General features: G+C 44.8%; 1 long non-coding RNA gene across 2 annotated transcripts in view; it reads left to right on the forward strand.

Moving 5' to 3' along the window:
* The window catches only part of LOC126416804 (uncharacterized), a 229,875-nt gene extending 227,149 nt beyond the window's left edge, over positions 1-2,726 (forward strand). For both annotated transcript variants that reach the window (XR_007575530.1, XR_007575529.1), the window contains one exon: positions 2,689-2,726. This is a non-coding gene — a long non-coding RNA (uncharacterized LOC126416804). The remainder of the gene's footprint in view (positions 1-2,688) is intronic.
* The last annotated feature ends 6,200 nt before the right edge of the window (positions 2,727-8,926 follow it).

An 8,926-nucleotide genomic window follows, 5' to 3' on the forward strand; every position in this document is an offset into this window, starting at 1 on the left:
ACCTCAGATGTTGAGTCCCATAGTGCTCAGAGCCATTTTTGGACCACTATTTTCGCTTTGTGATAGACGGTGCTGTAATAGTCACAAACGTATAAGTACGTGGTATCACGTAACATTCTGCCAGTGCGGGCGGTATTTGCTTCGTGATACATTACCCGTGTTAAAATGGACCGTTTACCAATTGCGGAAAAGGTCGATATCGTGTTGATGTATGGCTATTGTGATCAAAATGCCCAACGGGCGTGTGCTATGTATGCTGCTAGGTATCCTGGACGACATCAACCAAGTGTCCGGACCGTTCGCCGGATAGTTACGTTATTTAAGGAAACAGGAAGTGTTCAGCCACATGTTAAACGTCAACCACGACCTGCAACAAATGATGATGCCCAATTAGGTGTTTTAGCTGCTGTCGCGGCTAATACGCACATCAGTAGCAGACAGATTGCTCGAGAATCGGGAATCTCAAAAACGTCGGTGTTGAGAATGCTACATCAACATCGATTGCACCCGTACCATATTCCTATGCACCAGGAATTGCATGGCGACGACTTTGAACGTTGTGTACAGTTCTGCCACTGGGCACAAGAGAAATTACGGGACGATGACAGATTTTTTGCACGCGTTCTATTTAGCGACGAAGCGTCATTCACCAACAGCGGTAACGTAAACCGACATAATATGCACCATTGGACAACGGAAAATCCACGATGGCTGCGACAAGTGGAACATCAGCGACCTTGGCGGGTTAATGTGTGGTGCGGCATTATGAGAGGAAGAATAATTGGCCCCCATTTTATCGATGGAAATCTAAATCGTGCAATGTATGCTGATTTCCTACGTAATGTTCTACCGATGTTACTACTAGATGTTTCACTGCATGACAGAATGGCGATGTGCTTCCAACATGGTGGATGTCCGGCACATAGCTCGCGTGCGGTTGAAGCGGTATTGAATAGTATATTTCATGACAGGTGGATTGGTCTTCGAAGCACCATACCATGGCTCGCACGTTTACCGGATCTGACGTCTTCGGATTTCTTTCTGTGGGGAAAGTTGAAGGATATTTGCTATCGTGATCCACCGACAACGCCTGACAACATGCGTCAGCGCATTGTCAATGCATGTGCGAACATTATGGAAGGCGAACTACTCGCTATTGAGAGGAATGTCGTTACACGTATTGCCAAATGCATTGAGGTTGACGGACATAATTTTGAGCATTTATTGCGTTAATGTGGTATTTACAGGTAATCACGCTGTAACAGCATGCGTTCTCAGAAATGATAAGTTCACAAAGGTACATGTATCACATTGGAACAACCGAAATAAAATGTTCAAACGTACCTACGTTCTGTATTTTAATTTAAAAACCCTACATGTTATCAACTGTTCGTCTAAAATTGTGAGCCATATGTTTGTGACTATTACAGCGCCATCTGTCACAAATCGAAAAAAGTGGTCCAACTAAAACATTCATATTTCTTTACGTACTACACGAATATGTAATAAAAATGGTTCCTATTTTAAAAATACGCAGTTGATATCCGTTTGACCTACGGCAGCGCCATCTAGCGGGCCAACTATAGCGCCATCTGGTTTCCCCCTTCAATCTAGACGAGTTTCGTTCTTTGTAGTTTTTTCGTTTGACGCTTATTTCGTGAGATATTTCGCCCGGTCACGATGAATGGACCACCCTGCATTCTTGTGTTGATACACCATGTCTTCCAGAATGATGAGATGACCAAGGGAATGTCACGGAAACATTCCCCATAGCATAACGCTACCTCCTCCGGCCTGGATCTTTCCGACGATTGTTGCAGGGTGTTTGTCTTCAGACGTTAAACTGCGTACGCGTCAACGGCCATGTGTGCAACGGAGCGTAAAATGTGTTTCAGCTGAAATGGCCACCGCTCGCCACTCAGTCAACGTCCAGTTGTGGTATTGGCGTGCAAATTCCAACCTTCGTCACCGATGAACACCAGTCAGGACGGGTGCATGAAACAGGAGCCTGCTGCGGAGATTCATAAGCAGCAACTTTCGCTGAACGGTCGTTCAGGAGACACTGTTGGTAGCCTCTTGGTTCATTTGGGCTGTCAGTTGCTCAACAATTGCTCGTCTATTCGCCCGTGCAAATCTCCGCAGCCGGCGTTCACCTCTGTCATCTATGGCCCATGGTGCATCACAATTGCCTCAGCGCCGATTCTGATAGCGTCATTTTGCCATGCGCAGTATACGAGGGCTATCCACAAAGTACGTTACGTTTTGGAATTAAAAATAAATAAAGAATTGAAAATATTTTTTATTATATGCAGATGAGAGCCACACTTAAATACTACTTTTCTACATAGTTGCCATTTAAATTAAGGCACTTATCGTAGCGATGGACGAGCTTGGAAATTCCTTCGTCGTAAAATTCGTCCGCCTGCGCCTTCAACCACGTGGTTACCTCTTTTGGGACAGAAAAGGTGTGATTTTTGTGGATTTGCTGGAAAGAGGCACTACAATAAACTCTCAAAGATATTGCCAAACTCTGCACGACCTCAGAAGAGCAATACAAAACAAGCGCAGGGGAAAGTTGGGCTCAAAGATCTTGCTGATTCACGACAACGCCCGGACCCACACGGCAAATGCCACTCGTGAAGTTCTCGAATCTTTTAAGTGGGAGTTGTTTCCTCATCTGCCATACAGTTCCGACCTGGCACCGAGCGACTTCCACTTATTCCCAGCAATGAAGAAGTGGTTGGCTATGCAGCGTTTTGATGACGACGCACGGCTTCATGAAGAGGTAACCACGTGGTTGAAGGCGCAGGCGGCCGAATTTTACGACGAAGGAATTTCCAAGCTCGTCCATCGCTACGATAAGTGCCTTAATTTAAATGGCAACTATGTAGAAAAGTAGTATTTAAGTGTGGCTTTCATCTGTATATAATAAAAAAAATTCCAATACTTTGTTTAATTTTAATTCCAAAACGTAAAGTACTTTGTGGATAGCCCTCGTACTTCAACTGCGGCAACTGACGAACAGTTTACAATCTTAGTCGCGCCGGAAGTGCCTCCATCCTTGACCCGTAAGCCAATGGTCATGACTCTCTGGATGTCAGATAGACCACTCCGTTTTCGGGTTACGACAAAGACTGCACTGCCACACCCCCGCCACCCAACCCCCCTCCCTGAACCCCACCCCCGAGACACACTTGATATGCCCCGCGCGGTTCTAGGCGCTACAGTCTGGAACCGCGCGACCGCTACGGTCGCAGATCCGAATCCTGCCTCGGGCAAGGGTGTGTGTGATGTCCTTAGGTTAGTTAGGTTTAAGTAGTTCTAAGTTCTAGGGGACTGATGACCTCAGATGTTAAGTCCCATAGTGCTCTGAGCCATTTGAACCATTTTTGATATGCCCTCAATTGCTAGTGCTGCTATCTGCCCCGTGTAAGTGGTTATTACACGCTGACGTCGGACGTAAGCGGGGGTCGCATTAATGTAACTGGGCCATGTAATTTACACCCCTCTTGAGGAAACTTAAATCAATAGCAGCTGGAAACGCAATCTAAAAAAACAATGAAGGCAGAGGAGAATGAAAGGCATAAATTGCTGAAACATTTATTTGAACGTAATGAATATCAAACAGAAAAATTAATTCTTTGTGAGCAAGGACCGATAAGGAGAAAAGAGTGCTAAAGGCAAGAATAAGGGAAAAAATTGGATAGGTGAACTTCTGATTGCATCTTAAGCGTTCAGTCCAAAGGTAGATTTCCACATATAAACTCTCCATGCTCTCCTGTCTTCTGCCATATTCTTCAGGTCCGCATAACTTGCCCTTCGCTTTACGTCGTCTGTCATCTTCTATCTCCTCTTGCAACATATCCTGCCACCAGCAGCACTTTCGCAATTGTGGACGGCTATGTAGGCAGCATTGCTCAGTAATTCTGCAGGGGACATCCAACGACGTGTTCAATCAATCCCACGTCGAGTTTCTGCACTACGCCGGGCAAAAGGAGGTCCGACACGATATTAGTAGGTACACCATCACTTTTGTCACCTCAGTGTGTAGTTCATGTCTCTTTTGGTCTCCACTTGTGGGGTGTAAATCAATCCGAGTCGATTTAATTTCATTAGTGATGTAGTTGTACAAAATTCTCTTGACAACATTTGCGTGGTAGACCAATTAATTGTAGCGATGGCAGGTTTTTTTTTCTCTATAATTCTGCCTTTCGTTGTTGATTTAGTGTGATAGTTGAGCAACGCCCTGTAAAAATACCGTTCACTGAAGGACGACTTCATACGTCAGGCGCTAGCAAGCTTCATCCCAGAATGTGGACTGCACCGATGAGCTAATTTCACCTGCCGTTGGAGGAAGCGCTCTTGCCAGCCTTTGGACGAGTCGGAACACGTGACGGGCAGAGTCCGGAGCTGGTTTCAGCGTGGGAGGCACCTGCCGGGATGTCGCGGCCGCGTTCCCACGGGCCGTCTGCGGTCGACACCGGCGTGGATTGAGGACAGCAGCTCCAAACGCGACGTGCAGACGCTGCGCCGCGTGGCGCGCGCCTGGCCCCGGAATGCGCTTCCCGTAACGCGACGCGACCGCGCCGCCCTGCGCCCTGTTCGTTATTTATGCCGGCGCGGCGGCGTCAGAAAAGGGGTAGCGGCCTTTCTAATTTGCAGGCGACATCAACGGAGCCGCCAGCGGCAGCTCGTTAGCAGGTGGCGGGCGGCTCGTTACGTCCGTGACGCGCCTCGCGGGCGGGCGTCGTCACACGGCGCCACTGGTGCGCCGCTCCAGTCGCAAGCGTCTTGTACACCGGCATTAGCGCGCCGCATCTTTGTATTACGCTGATTTATGTAAAAAGCTAAAGAAAAATCACAAATCAAAATGTGGATGCGTTGACACTCACAAGGAAATATTCCCAGGTGTAAATAAATTACCTCAATTAAAATTTTTTGTGGTAAGTTCCTATTTGACCAAACTGCTGAGGTCGTCGGTCCCTAGGCTTACGCACTACTTAATCTAACTTAAACTAACTTACGCTAAGGACGACACAAACACCCATGCCCGAGGGAGGACTCGAACCTCCGGCAGGGGGAGCCGTGCGAACCGTGGCAAGGCGCCTATAGACCGAGCGGCTAACCTCGATTAAGCTTGGCAGGTATGTAGAGGGGTCAAAATAATGCAATACGTATATTTTCGCTTTCGCGTAATTTCACTTTTAAGGGGTAAAACGCACCCCAAAAGGTAATTTGACAAATTAGATTTAGAGGGTTCAAATGGTTCAAATGGCTCTGAGCACTATGGGACTTAACTTCAGAGGTCTTCAGTCCCCTATAACTTAGAACTACTTAAACCTAACTAACGTAAGAACATCACACATATCCATGCCCGAGGCTGGATTCGAGCCTGCGACCGTAGCGGTCGCGCGGTTCCCGACTGTAGCGCCTAGAACCGCTCGGCCACCCTGGCCGAGGGATTTAGAGGGAATATCTTCGAAACATATATATAAGGAAATAATGTGTATAGAAGTTGAATCGTATTCATGTTCTTGAAAACCATATAATCAACTTTTGTAGTAATTCGAAATTTTGCAACATACCCTGCAATCATTGATTATTTTTGAAAAATAACAGCTTTTGTTAATCATAAACTAAAGAATCTTTCACGCCACGTCGATCCGTGTGTAATAAAGCGGTTTTCTGAAGTGCCATTTTTGGAAAATAAGCTGTACACAATGTACTGTCGGAGTATTTTCAACATCCCAATTAAAATATCTATCTTGTTCTCCTTGTATAGCCCCCTTCCTCCCGCTTCCCTGTAGGCTGTGTCCTGTCAACATTTCCTTTCTTTTAATCAAGTTATACCATTAATTTCTTTTTTTCCAATTCGGTTCGATGCTCCTCATTAGTTACTCTGTCTACCCACGTAATATTTGGCATAGTCCTCTAGCATCACATTCCATAAGTTTCTGTTCCTTTCTTGTCTGAACTGTGTATCGCCCACGTTTCACTTCAATACAAGGCTGCACTCCAGACAAATACCTTCATGAAAGGCTTCCTTCGTTGCGGCGAGATCTTTTACAGATTTCAGTCTCCGACTTCGTCTTCAGAATATAGAAATTAGATATCGCACAGAGATTTAAGTGTTCGTATTTCTCTCGCGATATTCGAGAATGAAACGGTAGAGAAATAGTGTGAAAGTGGTTCGATGAACCCTCCGCCGGGCACTTAAGTGTGAGTTGCAGAGTAGTGTAGATGTAGACAGAATTCCAAACATTTAGTTTTATATTCGATGTTAGCAAATTTCTCTTTTTCACGAACACTTTTCTGTTACTGCCTGCCTTCATTTTATAATGCTCTCTGCTTCGATCATCGTCTGTTATGTTGATGCTCAAGTGAGATGAATCATCGACTACTTTTAGTCTCTCATTTTCTAATCTCATTCTATCGGAATTACCTGATTTAATTCGACCACATTCCAGTACCCTTTTCTTACTTTTGTTGATATTCATCTTATAACCTCCTTTAAAGACGCTAACCTAGGTGCAGGAGCACACCATCTGAGGGCGACAGGCTCGAAATTTTGCTGAGGTTCTCGCCCTCGGATGTCGAATACTGGTAGATAGGGCAATGAATGCCCAGGAGCGACAGGCTCAGTGACATTCTGAGTTGCTCCCTTCTTTATAAATCTGAACTCCTTCCTATCTTTTATTTTCCTATCTTCTCAATACATAAATTGTTGATTTCAAGAATTTCCGATTCCAAATTAGTTTGAAGTTTGCAGATATTTAAAACTGCAATATTGTTAAATAGCAAGAAATCAAACAACCTTCATTTTTGATACTGTAAAAACACTACCTGTCTTAATTACTAGATCGCAGGTCATTTGTAAATGGCAGCAAATAAAAATAAAACGTAAACCCCTTTACCTACTCTTTCAGTTTCTTTTTCGTCTCTGACAGAATTCTGTAATCAGCAAAAACAAAGCTTTTATTTCTTCTCCCTGAACTCTAATTCCCTTGGCATATACGAAATAGGAAATTTTGAGAATAAAAACGTGATCCACGCAGGCTATAATCTGTTTATTATACGTTCATTTGGCCAAATGGTCATTTCCAGGCACCTGTTTTAAGCCTCATGCTTCGTTTCACATTCTAATACATCGCTAGTACATGTGGACAGGTATGCATCGTATTTCTGTGCGCATGTAGCTCAAAAGTAATACAATGTACATGCTTTCGTCCATTAGCCGATACAAATAGCTGTTTTCAACATATTTTCACGCTGTCGTATATGACAAAATGATCTCAAGATTCAACTTTATTGTACTCCACACAGTAAATCACACACAGTATAAAACAAAATTTTCTGCGGTGATGAAAAATAAATCTTTCCAAATTATAAACAGCTTGGCGGATAAAAGTTTACAGATCGACAGATGGACATTAAACCTCACGGGGGGTCTCATCCGAGATGTGGAGGAGGCCCTGCCGGCGGCGATAGAGAACACTGGGTGCACCCGACTGCAAATTGTTTCTCTTGTCGGCACCAGTGACTCCTGCCGTCTGGGTTTAGAAGTCATCCTCAGTTCATACAGGCGGTTGGTGAAGGCAGAAAGCTCTCTCGCGGGGTGGAATCTTAGCTAACTATTTGTAGTGTCGTTCCCAGAACCGATCGCGGTCCTCTGGTTTGGAGCCGAATGGAAGGCTTAAACCAGAGGCTCAGACGATTCTGCGGTGATCTGGGGTGCAAATTTCTCGGCCTCCGCTATCGGGTGGAGAAATGTAGGGTCCCCCTGAATAGGTCAGGCGTGCACTGCAGGCAGGAAGCGGCTACAAGGGCAGCGGAGTACGTGTGGAGTGCACATGTGGGTCTTTTAGGTTAGAGAATTCCCTCCCTAGGCCCGACAAGACACCTCCTGAGACGCGACAAGATAGCAGTAGGTAAACCGCATTAGGGAATGACAATATTAATGTGGTAGTAGTAAACTGCAGGAGCGTCTATAGAAAGGTCCCAGAACAGCTCTCATTAATAAACGGTCACAATGCCCACATAGTACTGGGGACAGAAAGTTGGCTGAAACCAGATGTAAACAGTGGCTGGCTCTGAGCACTATGGGACTTAACTTCTGAGGTCATCAGTCCCCTAGAACTTAGAACTACTTAAACCTAACTGACCTAAGGACACAACCATGCCCGAGGCAGAATTCGAACCTGCGACCCTAGCGGTCGCGCGGTTCCTGACTGTAAACAGTAATGAAATTCTAAACTCAGATTGAAATGTATACCGCAGAGACAAGCTGGACAGTGAAGGGGGAGCCGTGTTTATAGCGATAAAAAGTGCAATAGTATCGAAGGAAATTGACGGAGATCCGAAATGTGAAATAATTTGGGTGGAGGTCACGGTTAAAGCACGCTCAAACATGGTAATTAGATGTATCTATAGGCCACCTGGCTCAGCATCTGTTGTGGCAGAACATCTGACGGAAAATTTGGAAAATATTTCGAGTAGATATCCTGACCATGTTATAGTTTTGGGTGGAGATTTTAATTTACCAGATATATAGTGGGAGACTCAAATGTTTATAACGGGTGGCAGGGACAAAGAATCCAGTGACATTTTTTTAAGTGCATTATCTGAAAACTACCTTAAGCAGTTAACCAAAGAACCGACACGTGGCGATAACATATTAGACCTTCTGGTGACAAACAGATCCGAACTATTTGAAACAGTTAACGCAGAACAGGGAATCAGCGATCATAAAGCGGTTACTGCATCGATGATTTCAGCCGTAAATAGAAATATTAAAAAAGGTAGGAAGATTTTTCTGTTTAGCGAAAGTGACAAAAGGCAGATTACAGAGTACCTGACGGCTCAACACAAAAGTTTTGTCTCAAGTACAGATAGTGTTGAGGATCAGTGGACAAAGTTCAAAACCATC

The sequence above is a fragment of the Schistocerca serialis genome, chromosome 8 (genome assembly GCF_023864345.2).
Source record: "Schistocerca serialis cubense isolate TAMUIC-IGC-003099 chromosome 8, iqSchSeri2.2, whole genome shotgun sequence".
Classification (NCBI taxonomy): Eukaryota; Metazoa; Arthropoda; class Insecta; order Orthoptera; family Acrididae; genus Schistocerca; species Schistocerca serialis.